This window comes from Lycorma delicatula, chromosome 11 (genome assembly GCF_047948215.1).
Source record: "Lycorma delicatula isolate Av1 chromosome 11, ASM4794821v1, whole genome shotgun sequence".
In the NCBI taxonomy this organism is placed as follows: domain Eukaryota; kingdom Metazoa; phylum Arthropoda; class Insecta; order Hemiptera; family Fulgoridae; genus Lycorma; species Lycorma delicatula.
In genome coordinates, this window is record NC_134465.1 from 19077742 (window position 1) to 19093807 (window position 16066).

The 16066-nt window shown below is 31.8% G+C and overlaps 1 protein-coding gene and 1 pseudogene across 1 annotated transcript in view; both read right to left on the bottom strand.

Moving 5' to 3' along the window:
* The window catches only part of LOC142332475 (fat-like cadherin-related tumor suppressor homolog), a 240445-nt gene that overhangs the window by 143323 nt on the left and 81056 nt on the right, over nt 1–16066 (bottom strand). The gene's annotated exons all lie outside the window — the stretch shown is intronic.
* On the bottom strand, nt 12323–12439 carry LOC142332692 (U2 spliceosomal RNA; annotated as a pseudogene).

Genomic DNA, 16066 nt, shown 5'->3' on the forward strand with positions numbered 1-16066 from the left:
ACAGTTTTTATTATTAAATTGCAAGCTAGAAAAATTAGTCAGAATGGATTCAAAACCAAAAGGAAAAAACAAATTAAAACAGGGATATTAATTCATACTATTATGCCATTTGGGTAGGTTCTGTCACAGCTGCTGCTCTCCACTTACTTCTATTCTTTTGTAACCGCTTTGTTTCAGCATATTTTCCATAATTCCGTTCATCATTTGAAATCTCTTCCTTCCTCCCTAAAATAGGGACAAAAGGCCTAAAATTTAACTGCCTAGCATTTACAGACGTTAAAGATAAGTTTAATAATTACAAAAGCGGTCGGCTAAAATAGGACTTAATATTTTCTTCAAAAGAATTAAAATACTAACAAATATTAAATAAAACTCACGCAAAAATAAAGATATAATCAGAAAATCGAAGGAGTTGAACAATTTAAATATCTAGGTGAACGGATCAGCTGGAACGAATTAGAAAACAAAACAACAGAATCAAGAATTCACAAAATGGAACTAGCATTTAAATTAAAAACATCTGTAACAAAATCTTTGATGAAAATCAAAGATAAGTCGTATAAAATAGTAATATAATCGGAGGCCCTATAGGCAGTTGAAACCCTATCGCTAAGTAATAAAAGTTTTCTAGATAACTTAAAAAAGAAAAAAATAAGGAAAATATAAGACCCAAAATTATAATCCCCAATTAACATATGTATCTAAAAATTTAACAAATTTCAAAATACGGAAAAAAGGAGAATCAGTATCTATAGTAACATTTTTAGAATAAACAATAATAGATTTACAAAACAAATATTTGTTGAAACTAAGATGAAATGGTTCAAACAAATCCAGAAATATTTAAACCGATTACATATTACACGGGAAATAATTGAAAATAGAACCTATTCTCAGAAAAATACTAAAATATAAAAACCAAAGATTACTTAGATGACTTGAGTCACCTTTCCAGGAAAGCCCGTGGAAATATTGTTTGGCTAATCTCGTGTGTAGTATATCAAAAACATAAAATTTACCACATCCATGTTCCTTTTTTTACGTACAGAGTATGTATCTATTTCTGTATTTACAATTTGATAGCAAAATTTTGATTCAATCTTCTATCGAGCTACTTTATCCATACAATTACTGAAATTTTAGGCTTGAAACCACGTCCTGTTTGTTCGATGTAATACTTTGATCGATAAATGTCAATTATTACAACATTCCTTGGAATTTCCTTTTAATTTTCCATTTGCGATAATATGTTTAGTTTTTTTAATTTCCCGGCAAACATAAATAAAATTGACATATTAAAGCGGAAAGTATGTAAAAAAAATGGGGTATCGAGGTTTTTCAAATCTTTACGTTTTAGGGTCCAACTAGTCAATGCAGACCAAAAAAAAAAAAAAATAACACATGTACACGAATGAATCTGCCTAAGTATGAATGTCGCACTGCTTTTTGGCTATCTCAGGATTAACCGAATTAATTTTCTTAGAATTTGGCGCAAATAAATTTCTATACATGGGACATTGATCATATTAATTCTTTACCAAAATTCTTTGAGGAAGAGGGGAATATCGTAAAAATAACAATTTCGATTTTCTTCCGAAGCATTTTAGAGAATATTTAAAAGTAATTTGTTATCTACAACGCAACTGTAAATAATCCAATAAACATTTTATCAGAACTCAAACCCCCATCTAATCAATAAAAAAGGGAGTCCGACAAGAATGTTCCCTATACCCGTTACGTTTTAATCTTTACATAGAATAAGGAGTTAGTGATGTTAAAGAACAATTTAGATCCGGAGTAAGGAGTGCAAGGTGAAATGATAAAGATGCTATGATTTGCTGATAATGTAGTAATTCTAGCCGAGAGTAAAAAAGATTTAGAAGAAACAATGAACGGCACGGATGAAGTCCTACGTAAAAACTAACGCATGAAAATAAACAAGAACTAAACGAAAGTAATGAAATGTAGTAAAAATAATATAGAAGAAGCAATGAATATAAAATTAGGAAGAGAAAAGATTATGGCGGTAGAAGAATTTTGTTGTTTGGGAAGCAGAATTACTAAAGATGGACAAAGCAGGAGCTTCGTCGGCTTCGTCGTAGCCGAACAGCACAGGCGAAACAAGCCTTCATTCAGAAATATAATTTGCTTACATAAAAAATTAATTTAAACGTCAGAAATACATTTCTGAAAGTATATGTTTGGAGTGTCGCTTTATATGGAAGTGAAACTTGGACGATCGGAGTACCCGAGAAGAAAAGATTAGAAGCTTTAGAAAAAAGGTGCTATAGGAGAATGTTAAAAACCAGTCGGGTGGATAAACTGACAAATGAAGAACTGCTGCGGCAAATCGATGAAAAAGAAGCATTTGAAAAAATATAGTTAAAAGAAGAGACAGACTTATAGGCCACACATTAAGGCATCCTGGAATAGTCTCGTTGATATTCAAGGGACAGGTGTAGATGAGAAAAATTGTGCAGGCAAGCTAGGTTTAAAATATGTAAAATAAATTGTTAGGGATGTAGGATGTAGGGAGTATACCGAAATCAAACGACTGGCACTAGATAAAGAATCTTGGAGAGCTGTATCAAACCAGTCGAATGACTGAAGACAAAAAACAAAAACAAAAAACACAGGATTAATACATAAACAAACGATGTTACCAGTGTGTCGCTGTTGAAGATTTCAGCTTGAGTAAAGTATTTTCTTTATTAATCATACAAAAATTTCTTATAATTTTAGGAGTGGTTTTCAATTTGTAATTCATCAATTTTACTAGCTTGTTTGTTTTACCTAAAACTGATGTTTTTATGTGAAATCCGCCGATTTGTTTCTATAAATCCTACAAGGTTAAAATTTTCAAACTACATTTTTAGACCCTTCGTTAAAAATTTTGTATAGTTTCAGTAGAATCAGTTGGTGAAAGGGTGAGTGATACGAAATCAAAAGCGTGTTCCTCTTCGTGAGACGCATTTTATATATAGTAATCATTTATTGATGTGTCGTGGTACGTTAATTTACCAACTAATTTAGAATATAGACTTTATGTTAAAAATTGACATAAAATATAATAAATAGATTATACGTATTTTCAAGAATTCTCAACCATATTTCATTTTTCTCTTGTTTCTTTTGTTAAACGGTGTTTTTGCAAATAATTGACTACAATAGAATTTTTTTTAATATTTAAAAAACCCATCGAGTTGGTCTAGTGGTGAACTCGTCTTCGCAAATCAGCTGATTTCGAAATTGAGAGTTCCAACATTCAAACCCTAGTGAAACCTTTATACGGATTTGAATACTAGATCGTGGACACGGATGTTATTGGTGGTCGGGTTTGTATTAACCACACATCACAGAAACGGTTGACCTTGAGACCGTACAAGACTACACTTCACTTACATTCATACACATCATCTTCATTCATCCACTGAAGTAATACATGACAGTGATAACCGAGGAGTAAACAAGAGAAAAAATATAAAAATATTTAAAAGATTTTTGTAAATACAACGATGTATTCCAATCTTCTTGTTAACAGAAATTTCACAATAATTTAAAACTTCTGTTATGTATTAAATTAAAATTGCTGATCTTCGCGGCGGAGTGGTAGCGTCTCGACTATTGATCCGGGATTTCCGGGTTCGATTCTCAGCCAAGCATGGCATTTATCATACCCTACAAAATTCGCTTAACAGATTCCCGCGCTTCTCTAAAAAAAAAAAAAAAAAAAAAAAAAAACAGGATTGTACGTGAGCATAGGTAAATATCACATACAAAGAATTAAATTTTAAATAACAGAGAATCTGAATAATTATTTTTTTATTGTCAGTTTAAAATTTAATTTCTTTACTATATAAATAAATTTTATTTGAATTAAGAAATAAGTAAAAATTGCAAATATTAAATTTTCCCTTTAATATATTTTTTCACATTTTAAATAATCTACATGTTTCTATATTACGAGTAGAATTTCCAGTGGACCTTCGTTAAATTACAATATTTTATATCTAGATTCTAAGGAGCTCTTACTTTAAAACATTTTTCAAGTAAATTTTATTTAGAAATTTATTACTAAAACTTAATTTATTTTGAAATCTCTAAATTAAAATTTACAGAATGTAATTTCATAATATTATTTACTTGTAAATAATATAACAGAAAGAAGACGATGTTACTTTTTAACATATACATTAAAGAAACAAAAAAATTATAAAGGTAGATTTTTCAAAAGGAAATAATCCAATAAGAGAAATGAAATACATTAGTATTCGTTTTAGCGAAAACTAAAATTATTTAGTAGATCGCAAAATGCTCGTTTCATTTATATTAAAGATATGTAATACAAAGTAAAATACAAATTAATAAGAGAATAACATGAAAATAAAATAATGTTAAATTAATTAAAGTAATGGAAAATAGTAAAATAGAAGTTGGACAACGTTTTAGAACTACTAAAACGGTCGCGCCAGGAGAAACTGTGATATAAGATGTATAGGAAACGTAGTGCGCTTAAATCGTAAAATTAACTAATCTCCCTAAAACCACCTTGAAAGCTTTACGTCATAACTTGTTTACACTTGAAGTAAATACATAATATAGTGGTTTTTTTAAAATTTTATTATAATTATTATATATATTTTGAACGGTATGGTTTGAGAGATAGAGAAAAACTGGTCTTATCTTATTTCTACTTCCATTTAACTTCATCTAACAAAACAAATGTAATTTGAAAGATTATATATATATAAATAGAAACTAGCGTAGATTTTATGGTAACTAATCGTGACCGGTACAACAGGGAAATGTATAAAAAATACCATGAAATTATTAAAAAAAAAACGACAATAAAACTGTTATGATATGGCTGGTTATGTTCCGTAGTTGACCTTAGGCAGGTTCTTTGCACCAGCATGTTTGTCTACATTTTCTTATATTCCGAGGGTTACTTTTAAGATCCTAATAACTATTATTTCCTTTTAGTTCATCTACAATTTTTATTCTTTACTGGTTTCTGTTTTATATATTCTATCACAATTTTAATCAATCCTTATTTCACGATATATCCTAGCCAATTAACTTTCCTATTCTGGATTTTATTGATTAAGCTTCTATTCACGTTAACCATCGTCAAAACTACTTTATCGTTCTCTTTGTCTATCCACACAATCTTCTCAAGATATTTACAACATTTCCAATGCCTCCAGCGTTTCTTTTATTTCTTTTTCTTAAGTTTCCACATTTTTCATCCGCACAAAAATACATGTGGAACATAACATTTCACAAGCCGCTCGATCGATTCGTAAATCTATTTTATTTCAGAATAAATATTTTCATTTCTATTAAATGCTTCCCAACCCGTCGACTGCAATTCTTTCCAGTTTTGTAAACCTTCTTTAACATCTATACCGCTTTGCAATGTTCAATTTTTGTGTCTTTTTGCAGACATTCATTGGAGAAATTATTGTTTCTTATCTTTATTACTTCACCTCTCGTAAAATTCATTTTCGTACCGTATTCAAGCGTTCAAAAATGTTAAATCATCTGATGAATCCTGTTAATTTAAAAAAAAAAATTCAGGTCGTTTGACAACCTTATACATTTTTATTCTCTTTCTTCCTTTTTTTCCTGTTTAGCTTCCGGGAATCACCACCAGATATTACTTCAGAGGATGATACGTATTAGTGTAAGTGAAGTGTAATCTTGTGCAGTCGCAGGTCGACATTTTCTGAGATGTATGGTTAATTGAAACCCAACCACCAAAGAACACCGCTATCTACGATCTAGTATTCAAAACCGTATAAAGGTAAACTGCCTTTACTAGGATTTGAACGTTGGTACTCTCTATTTCGAAACAGTTGATTTGCGAAGACGCGTTCATCACTAGACCAACCCGGTGGCTTCTTTTTCTTCCTATATCAGCGTTTCTCAACCTGGGGGTCGCGAAATTATCCTACACCTTTACAAGTAAACAATAATGAACTCATTTTATGAGAAAAAATCATTTATTATAAACATTTTAATTACGAAAGTGGGCGTGTAAAGAAAATAAATGAATTAGAAGGCTGCGTTTATTTTTCATTTAAAAGTTTTCCCGTACCTGGATCTATGTAAGAAACACCCAAAATCAAATTGTTTTCGAGTGATAAAAGACGATTCCTATATTTAGTTTTTAGACGAAAAACGCTTTTTCACAGAGGTAAAACGTGGCGAAAGGGATTAATATTTTCAATGCTTCCGTTACTAAATTTCCATATTTACATGGACGAGAAAGCCAAAACGTATCTAAATCTTCAGATGTGAATTGTAGTCGTAACGTTTTATCGGCAGACATTTCGATGAGCTAGTCGAATCTCAACCGGTATCTTAGCAGCTGCAACAAAGAATTGACTAAATGGATTCAGTACTCATCTCTTCGAGTTATCATTTTTATATTCCGGAAAATACTCTGCCGACTGCAATTTTAGCTCACGCTAAAATTTGGAATAAGCTAAAAATGGAATAAATGCATCTTCATGCTATCCCAACTGCGGTGAATTATATTGTCTTCTTCTTCCGAATTTTTCTCGATATAATCTGAAGTGAATGGAACCGTAACAAAATTTTCCTTTGAAGGCGAATAACCTAGATATCAACCTTCTTAATGAAACCGTGAACTTTGTTTGTCGTTAATAAAATGTTGTTATCACGTCCTTGTTAATTCACATTAGAGTCGTTTAAATTCGGAAATAAATCAGCTAAGTCAACAGTAACTCGACTTATACTCTCTGTAAAAAAATATTGTGAATGTGCGTCTGTTTATCCTGGAAAAATAATAATTCATCTCGCAATTTTTATAACCCTGTTACAACACTTTCCTCCGCGATAACCCCCTAACGTCTGTATGAAAAAGGGAAGAGATTTTTTTATTTTCACCCATTTCATCGCATCAGTTTAGCAGACAGCCGTAGCTCAATATTTTTAACTAGGTTTCATTGGGTAGGGGTTGGGAATCGCGAAATAATCATTATATTATTGGGGGTCGTGAAGGTAAAAAGGGCTGTCCTATATTGATTCCTTTAAACTACTCTACAGCATTATTCCATTATTATACTTAACAAAGGTTACTAAAGATAGCATCCTTTATCCTTTATTTTCATAAGTATTTTTCTTAATCTACATACGATTTTTCATATTAACATTATATATTTGCAATCTATTTAATAATTTCATTAATTTATTCCATTTTACATGAGAACGATTTTTCCATATCTTATAAAACATGCATTTATTCCTTTATCTTTTCCTACCTATCTCTCACCAATAAAGTAGATTCCCGTTTATTCATCATCACTGGCGGAGCCGTCGGGTAACACGAGGAACAAAAAAAAATTTATTAAAAAAAAAAGAAAATCATACTAACATAAACTGAGGAAATTTATTTCATACGTAAATATTTTTAAGAAAGTTTAGAAGTTTTTCTTCAAGTGGATGAAATTTACAAAAATACAAACATTAGGTTTGCCTAGTCTCAGTTGCATTAAAGAAGTTCGTGATACTTCTTAGTTTCAATTTTGCCATCCGTGTTCTCTGTTCTCTGGATCTTATCTTTTTTCCCGCAAAACTTCTATTGATATCAAATCGGGGAGTTGATCGATGCACTGAAATATTATTATTTACAGTGGTAAAATCTTCGTCATTTTCTTCAGATTCCTGTATCATAATTGATGCGATCGTCACGCAAGTCCTCGTTGTACACAATCAACGTCACCTCCAGCAAACCATTCCTCTATGTTTTTGAGCTTTAAAACATTTTACAGGATCTTTGGATATTCTAAAATTATAGCCGAATCATCATCAGAGTATAAAACCTTTTTTATTATAGGAAAACATGTAATTACATCGTTACAATGATTATTTGTGATTTCTGCGCGATGAATTATAGGCCAGACTGTCTGATATGGAGGTCTCCAGTAGTTCTTATTATACCATTTGCATCTCTTGCCCGCCTCCTTTTTCTCCATATTATCTTTTTATAACGATTCTCTTCATACGTTTAAATCTGATCGAAAGGCTCCAGCACCGAAAAGACTTCAGAGGACGGAATGAAGGGGAATATGGCCGGAAGTACAAAGCACATACACGCTTAGCACCCCCGTATCGGCCCCAGTCAATTATTTCTCATCGGTCTAAAGACCGGAACACAAATACGAAATCCGTCCATAAATAACATAAAATAAATAAAATCTGTAACCGCCCCAAAACACATGATAACCCGCCAGACAAAGCAGCAAGGGACATTTATCCGGGTTCTCCAGTTAGTAGGGAGAAAAAAACTTCCGCTATCCTTGCGTTCCGTTCCGTTCATACGTTTAACTCAAACTTCTGTTTAAAAATCACATAGGAATCTTTAGAACGTGAAGTTAAGTTAATTATCCATTAATCTTGAAATTTTATTAAACCACACACTTTTCGGGGATAGAATAATTATTTTTAAAAAAATCTGACCATACCTGCTATTGTAAATAACATAACATAGTTTCAATTCCCGTAGCTCTTCATTAAGATATAGTAACAAGACCAGTATAACGGATTCCTGCCAATTAAGAAGAAAGTAGTAGAAAATATAATAATGAGAGGAAATCAGAAAGGGGCTGAAAGAGACCCGTTTAATAAAGGTAACAGGTCTGTTTAACAATCGTCCTATGTAATACTGCCCACCGACACACCTAAACGGATGTTATTCCGTGAGAAGAGTTACCGGATCCAGATTAGGAATGAATGGGAATGAAAGGGCTCGGTCGGTAGTTCTCATGTTCTACTGGGGTCTGGTCCTGCAGGTAAAGAGGGTAGAAGTATAAATACACTGGGGAAGACCAGTTGACAGTCAGTCAGCGAAAAAGTGCAACGATATAGGAGTTATTATGCGAGTTTGAAGCGAGAGTATTCTGCGAGGTCAGTGAAGGAGGGAATTCTAGTGAATTATGTTCGACATGACTAAGGTGACAGCACAAGTGATTCCAGTACACGAAAACAAGAAATGGTTCGATAAGTTACTGTTAGACTACAAGCAAAAGAGATAATGTACTAAATTTCATTCGTAAATTGTTAGGGTAGTTTTATTTGTGAACAGCAGAGGTATTTGCCGTGAAAGAACTTTATCCTTATCTTATCGACTGTACTATTGTTTTTAATACAAGACTAGTTATTAAAAGTGTTAAGATCAGCGGTCATGCTAATCTCTTTTTTCAATGGGACTGAATTCTGGTTTTCAATATTTAACTAGCTGTAAATAAATCCTAACGATTACATTAAATTCTGAAATTCTATTTTCTAAGTAATCTCTATTATTATTAACATTTATTGTTATTATTATTGTTTGTTGTTGTCGTTATTGCTACTATTCTGATAATTATAGTGAGTTGTTTATTATTATTATTATTATTATGGATTTGTCTTGTTTCGCTTCTGTTCTTAACTAATAAATTATAATTATAAAAACGTTATCAATTGTCAGTCTCTCAGTATCCTGATCGAGCCGCGAACACGCGACAATTATATTTCCTAATAGAATAATACTTCTATTAGGAAGTCATTTATTGCTAAAACCTTTTCATTATTCATTTTTTTTAATTCTTGCAAAACTTCCAATTTTAGGATTCCTGTTTCTATTTTATCTTGTTTTATTTTATCTTCTAATCTGTGGAAAGATAATGTGATTTTCTTTTAAATTCATACAGTACTTTCATTTTTTCATTCCACCTTTTAAGTTTATAGTTTTCTTTTTATAAGACTATAACATTTGTATTGGAAATTTATTAAATACATACATACAGTTTTTCCACTAACCGTGTAATTTTTATACATGAATTCATATTAATCTTTTTTTATTAAATCTTCGATATCTGACCATTCGTCAATAAGTTATTTCTTTTTCTTTTAAGCTTCTTAATTGATTATTTAATTTTCAGCAAAATCTTTTACCTTCTTAATCCTTCCTGTACTTTTATTTTCTTCTTTCTTCTATTTTTTCCATTTTATTTTTCCAAATATAAGTAACGTTTGAAAAAATTTCGAAGAACTTTTCTTTAATGTTTTACAACAGAGGAATTTTTAATTAATTTTAGTATTACTATTATTGCAATACCTTTCCTTATATAAATATATAGAAATAATTATTTACTGTTATATTTTGCGTACTTACTAGTGTGGGCGTGCGTATAAGCGCGCGAGAACGGGAGAGTATAGGAGAGTTCTTTGTTAACGAAGGAAATTATATAACAGTAATCTATTAATTAAAATTTACACCTGACTGACCAAACTTAAACAATTTATTTTCAATTTAAGGTGTGCTTTTGATAACAATGCCAACAGCAGCTAACTTTATATGACGTCAAAGGATTAAATTAAAAGAAGAAATATACTAAAATAAATTTACATTAATGCAATCATTAAAACCATTTACTGAATTTTAAATCATATTTCATATACAGACCTTATGCGTGTATTTGTGAATGTGAGTGAGTGTTCGTAAACGGAGCACCAAAAATATATAACTGAATTCCTTGAAAATTAAACTCTGCAGTTTCTAGTAAATGAATTTTTTTTCTGAAAGTGAATGAATTTACTGTATCACTATAGTATATTTTCTGAACATATTAAATTAAATTAACCGGAAAAAATGAAACTAAAATATTAAATAATGTTATTGAATCAAAAATACAAACTCTTAAATAAAAGTTAAAATCGATATGCTTTTATTTTTTCTGCTCCCCAAAGACACCTCCCAAGAATTTTTTTTTATTTGTCTAGTTTACTAATGTTAAATGAAAGAAATTTAAAAACGTTCCGTTGAAAATTTACAACCAATAAAAATTACCTAAGATTTCTTTTTTTGAGAGGGTGAATTATGAAATTTTATTCTAATATTTTTAAACTTTGATCGATTCCCCTACCACCAATATTGCTCGCAAAATATTTTGTTACTATTTGACCACTACTACGCTTAGGAAAATGGAAAAAAATATTCGGTTAAAGAATATACAATAAATATAGTTAGTTTTCAATTTTGGGGGAAGTAAAAGAATTTGGGGGCAAATTGTAAGATAAGCATCTATGCATGTACTTAATATAAAGTGGGACATTTTCAGAAAATTGATCCTAAAGAAACTATCTACCCCACCCGCCGGAGATATTCACCCCAAACATTTACCAACAAGTTTCCCCATATACACGAATCTGTTCCAAATTTCGAAAAAATCGGTTCGTCCAGTCAAAAGATATTAAGCGTCAAACACGCCAACACACGTACATTACTGTTTTTGTTTCTTTGGGTCACTGGCTCATGAAATGAAAAAAAAAATCCCTTACCTTTTTTTTTTACCGATTACTTTCCTTCTTGTAGCATAGTTGTACAATTACGATGCCAGGATAGTAAAAGGTAACGACGAAGATAAATCAACAGAAAATTAAATAAACTTCAAGAAAAAGGAATATTTGTTAAATACGCGAGGGGCAACAATAAACTATTAAAGTTACGAAGCGTTTTATAGAGATAAGAGAAAATTATACGAATGTATGGATAAAAAAAAAATTGAGGAAAAATACTAAAAGTGATGTGTGGTGTCAGTGGCGAATCGTAGTAAAAATTAGTGAGGATGCTTAACCGGAAAATTTTTTTCTGGGCCTTTTCAAGGCCATCGTTAAAGTTTTCTGTAAAATAAAATCTCCGATTAAAAACACTATAGTCCAACGGCGCTTAATTTGAATTCCTATATACACAGAAACAAATACATAATTCGTTTTTACTAATTACCTTCTCTTTCGTCCTTCCAGCGTGTTTTTGGACAGATTTGGCAATCAAAGAGGCCTTGCTTTTCGCCATCTTCTCAGTAGTTTCACAAAGCATGTGAAAAAAGTACCACATGTTTGGCATACCACAAGTTACAATCCAGTAACATTTTAGTCATTCCTTGCCGTAAGCGTTGGTCATATCAAAAATTATTTCAGACAAAAGTTATAGATAATGTTTACAGGACTTTAAACCGATTCGATACCGTGCCTAAAAAGAGGTATGATTTTTTTGTATTCGAAACCCAATTTTTTTCTACCCGCTGGGCCAATGGATGGTGATATCAGAAATGGTTTGTATATCAGAAATATGCTTTGGCTTTCATCCAAAGCATAGTAGGAATTTTAACGAATTCTACATTTTACTTAATAAGGAAATTATAACAATTTTTTTTTCGTAAAAACCCTGCCATTTCAACCCCAATGGTCCGATTTTATTCATTAACGAACTCGCCTGCGATTTTGGATCGTTATATTTTATGTACTAATTTGAAAGTGATCGGCGCAAAATTACGGCAGTTATCGTGCACACAAGAATGTGAAATATATATATTAAGCTGATAAGAACAGAAACTACACTTTGATCTTAGCCAACAGGCCGAGAAGCGGCAAGTTATCAGTTTTACGCAGCGAAGTCGTGGAAGGCATAAGAAGGGGTTATTAATTTAGGGTCGGGCGAACAGCCCCAGCTGCGAGGCCCGGCATGCTAAGGTGTGCCGGTTCCGATCAACGGCTGTGAATTCCGGGGGAGATTAGGAGGGAAACAAATTTAATACCGAGAACCGGCCGTCGGGTGTGGCCCGGGGACGACATACTGGGGCCCGGTTACCCCTCTTGGCGGTTTGAGACAGGCCCTATAAAGACCGAAACCCGGTACCTGTAAGGGAGAACACACAGTCGAGCCCCGTTACCCCCTCTGAAGATTAGAGGCTACCAAGATTAAGATCCGGGGGGCTGACCAGCCGTGCTGAACGTGCTACCGGTAGGTGAGGAGGCTCCCTTAGATTAAAAGGAGACTTACCTCGGCCAAACTTTATTTAAGTGTATGTCCGGCCCAGGGAAGTAAGGGATATTAAAATATATATATATAAACTTTGATGGTGGGTTTGTGGTCTTGGGGATGTGAAATGCGAAGATATGTTAAAATTTTCTGGAAGTCGAATCACGGTACCCATTACAATAGATAGCTTATGAAATCTACCTGAAAGTACGAGTAATAAACTCGGATTAGTGCCACTGGTGGATCCAATGGGGGCCACGGCCCCTTTCTTGGAGATTAACACGGTGTATTTAAACAAAAAATAATACCTTTAAAATTTATCCTTTAATAATATATCGTAATAAAAATATCCTTTAAAAAAACGAAAAATAATTTTTTTTCTCTTAAAATAAATAAAATCATGAAAAGGCGGTGTTTTTGCTTTTTTGTTGATGCCGAAAAGGGAATTTCCCAGATCCCCTTCCATTTTTGTTTGAAATCGGCCGCAAGTTATATAAATAGAGCCCAAAATTAAAATATTTTCCTAGGGCCGAGTAGAGGCTTAATCCGGTACTGCACTTGGAGAGGAAACGTTTCCAAATTTTTGGGATCGATAATAAAGAGGCGTAGATTTTCCTAATCTACTCGGGAAAGTTGTGAAATTCATCTAAAAAAACCGGAGCTGGATAAACTATAGCAGGTTTTAAGAAAAGCACAAACTATTTGTTTAAAGTACCGTTAATTAAATCCCCGCACCTCTTTTTAATAAATAAATAACTGCGCTGTATTAATGTTATTTCGTTTAATTAGAATTCCGATATGTCATTTGATAAATGGATATGCAGTATATGTAAAACTATTAAAGATTACAAAATAATGAATGTTTGCCCTATCGTTGAATTTATAAATCAAACGTATTCTGTAAATGCAAAATCGCAGTGAATTCATCATACATTCAAATCCATATATATGCATAACAGTCTACGCAAATATGTATGAACATAAATAATGGCAAATTGAAGGGAAATTATAGTATGTAATATACAAAGATACATAACAGACTAAATGAAACTAACTGTTCTACGACATAGTTCGGTTCATACACAAATTAAATTAACCCACGAGGGACTACAAAATTATATATTGATGATTCTATACTCGATTTAAATAATAGAATGACGAAAAAAAACGTTATTAACTAACATACTCGTATAGTGTGTTTGTACAAATACATAATATATATATATATAAACACACACACACACACACACACACACACACACACACACACACACACACACACTTTCAACAGTATTTACATGTATAAAATCAAAATTAATTATTACCATATATTATTCTATTTCTATGATTTTGTTTTCACGTAAAATTATGATACTGTCATCTAGCGGTCCATTTTATTGAATTTATAATGTGATTATTTGCACGGTAATGGAATACGGAAACCGTTTTAATAGGATACATTCCTCACGGAATAAGTCTATAGTATCTTTAAAACTTCGCTTAAAATTTAACTTCTCATACATCTACGCTTTAATTTTTTATTAAGTTAGACAATCTTTAAAATCTTTGAAAACATAAACATTACGGTAAAATAAAACAGATGTATTACACGCTTCTATCTACATAAATAAAAATGTAAACGTTCCATTGTTTAAAATCATAATCTCCGAAAGTTGTTCACCGATTGCTTTGAGATTTTGACACAACGTTGCATTCGAATACGCGCGTGTTTTTATATGCCTACTATCTATATATCTAAGATGTCACAAAAACATCATGCTTTTTTTTTTAAAACAGCGCTATTTGTTAGTCATTGGTCAGATTAGTTTGATTTTTTTTTTTTTTAATTTGTTGAAGGAAAGGGTGGATATGGCTAAAAAAAAACAATTTCGATTTTTTTCAGAGGCATTTTAGAGAAAACCTTTTGAAAGCAAATTTGTTACGTACAATATATAATCCAAAAGAATAATCCAAAAGACGTTTTTTCAAAAAAACAACAACCCTTACCTCTTAAATATAGGTTCTTTGTTCTTTTGCTTTTCTCCCTTTGGTTTACATAATTTTTAATAATCTTTTAGTCTTTATATATAGATCTATCAAAAATGCCTATGACTTTTTTTTTTTTTAAATAGACCCCAGACCTAAAATGCAGAAAATTATTTTTGAAAATCTTTTTCTTACTTTTATTGAAGGGGGTTTTAGATTTAGTGAAAACTTTATTTCTGGAAAATTTATTAAACTAACCTATACATGAATATTTTTAGAAAATCCTTTCTTAAAACTTGTTCCCTACCAGTAAAATACATATATTCTGTTTTTGTTTCTAACTCTTTTAATTTGTATTATTAATAGCCGCGAAAGTCATGGAATCGTTTGCCAGATATTCTAGAAATCAAATAAACTACTAATAATCTAAACTTTTCTGGATCAATAATGTGTGATGCCCCGCTTAAAATGGTTACACTGGTTCATCACACAACTTTTTCAAAAAATACTCAGTACATTTTTAAGATAAAAGTTTTAAAATATTTTCCTACCTACTGATTTGAATATATATATTTTAAATTTAATAAATCTCATTAATATATATATATATATTATCATTAACCCGTCGGATGAGACTACTGGTTAAACTCGTAATCGCAAAATCAGTTGATTTTTGAAGTCGAGAGTTCTAAGGCTCAAATCCTTGTGAAGTCAGTTGCTTTTATATGGATTTCAATGCTAGACTGTGGATACTGATGTTCTTTGGTGGTTGGGTTTCAATTTACCATATGTCTCAGGAGTGCTCGGCCTGAGTCTGTTCAACATTACACAATTAGCGGTAGATTTACAATTACACGCCAGACTGCGTACAGATGTCTTGGCATCTCTGCAAAGTATTGTTGACATCATGTTATTATACTAATAATAAATACATCGCACCTAAATAGATATCGTATTTTTCGTTTGATTCCGATAATACAGAATCAATCAAATTTTAACTGTAGTTTCTTGTTACACCCTTCCCTCCCGTAATATCTTTTTTTCCTGTTTAACCTCCGGGAATCATCGTCAGATATTACGTCAGAGGATGATATGTTTAAGTGTAAGTGAAGTGTAGTCTTGAACAGTCTCAGATCGACCATTTCGGAGATGTGTGGTTAATTGAATCCCAACCACCAAAGAACACCGGTATCCGCGTTTTAGTATTCAAATCCGTATAATAGTAACTGCCTTTACTAGGACTTGAACGTT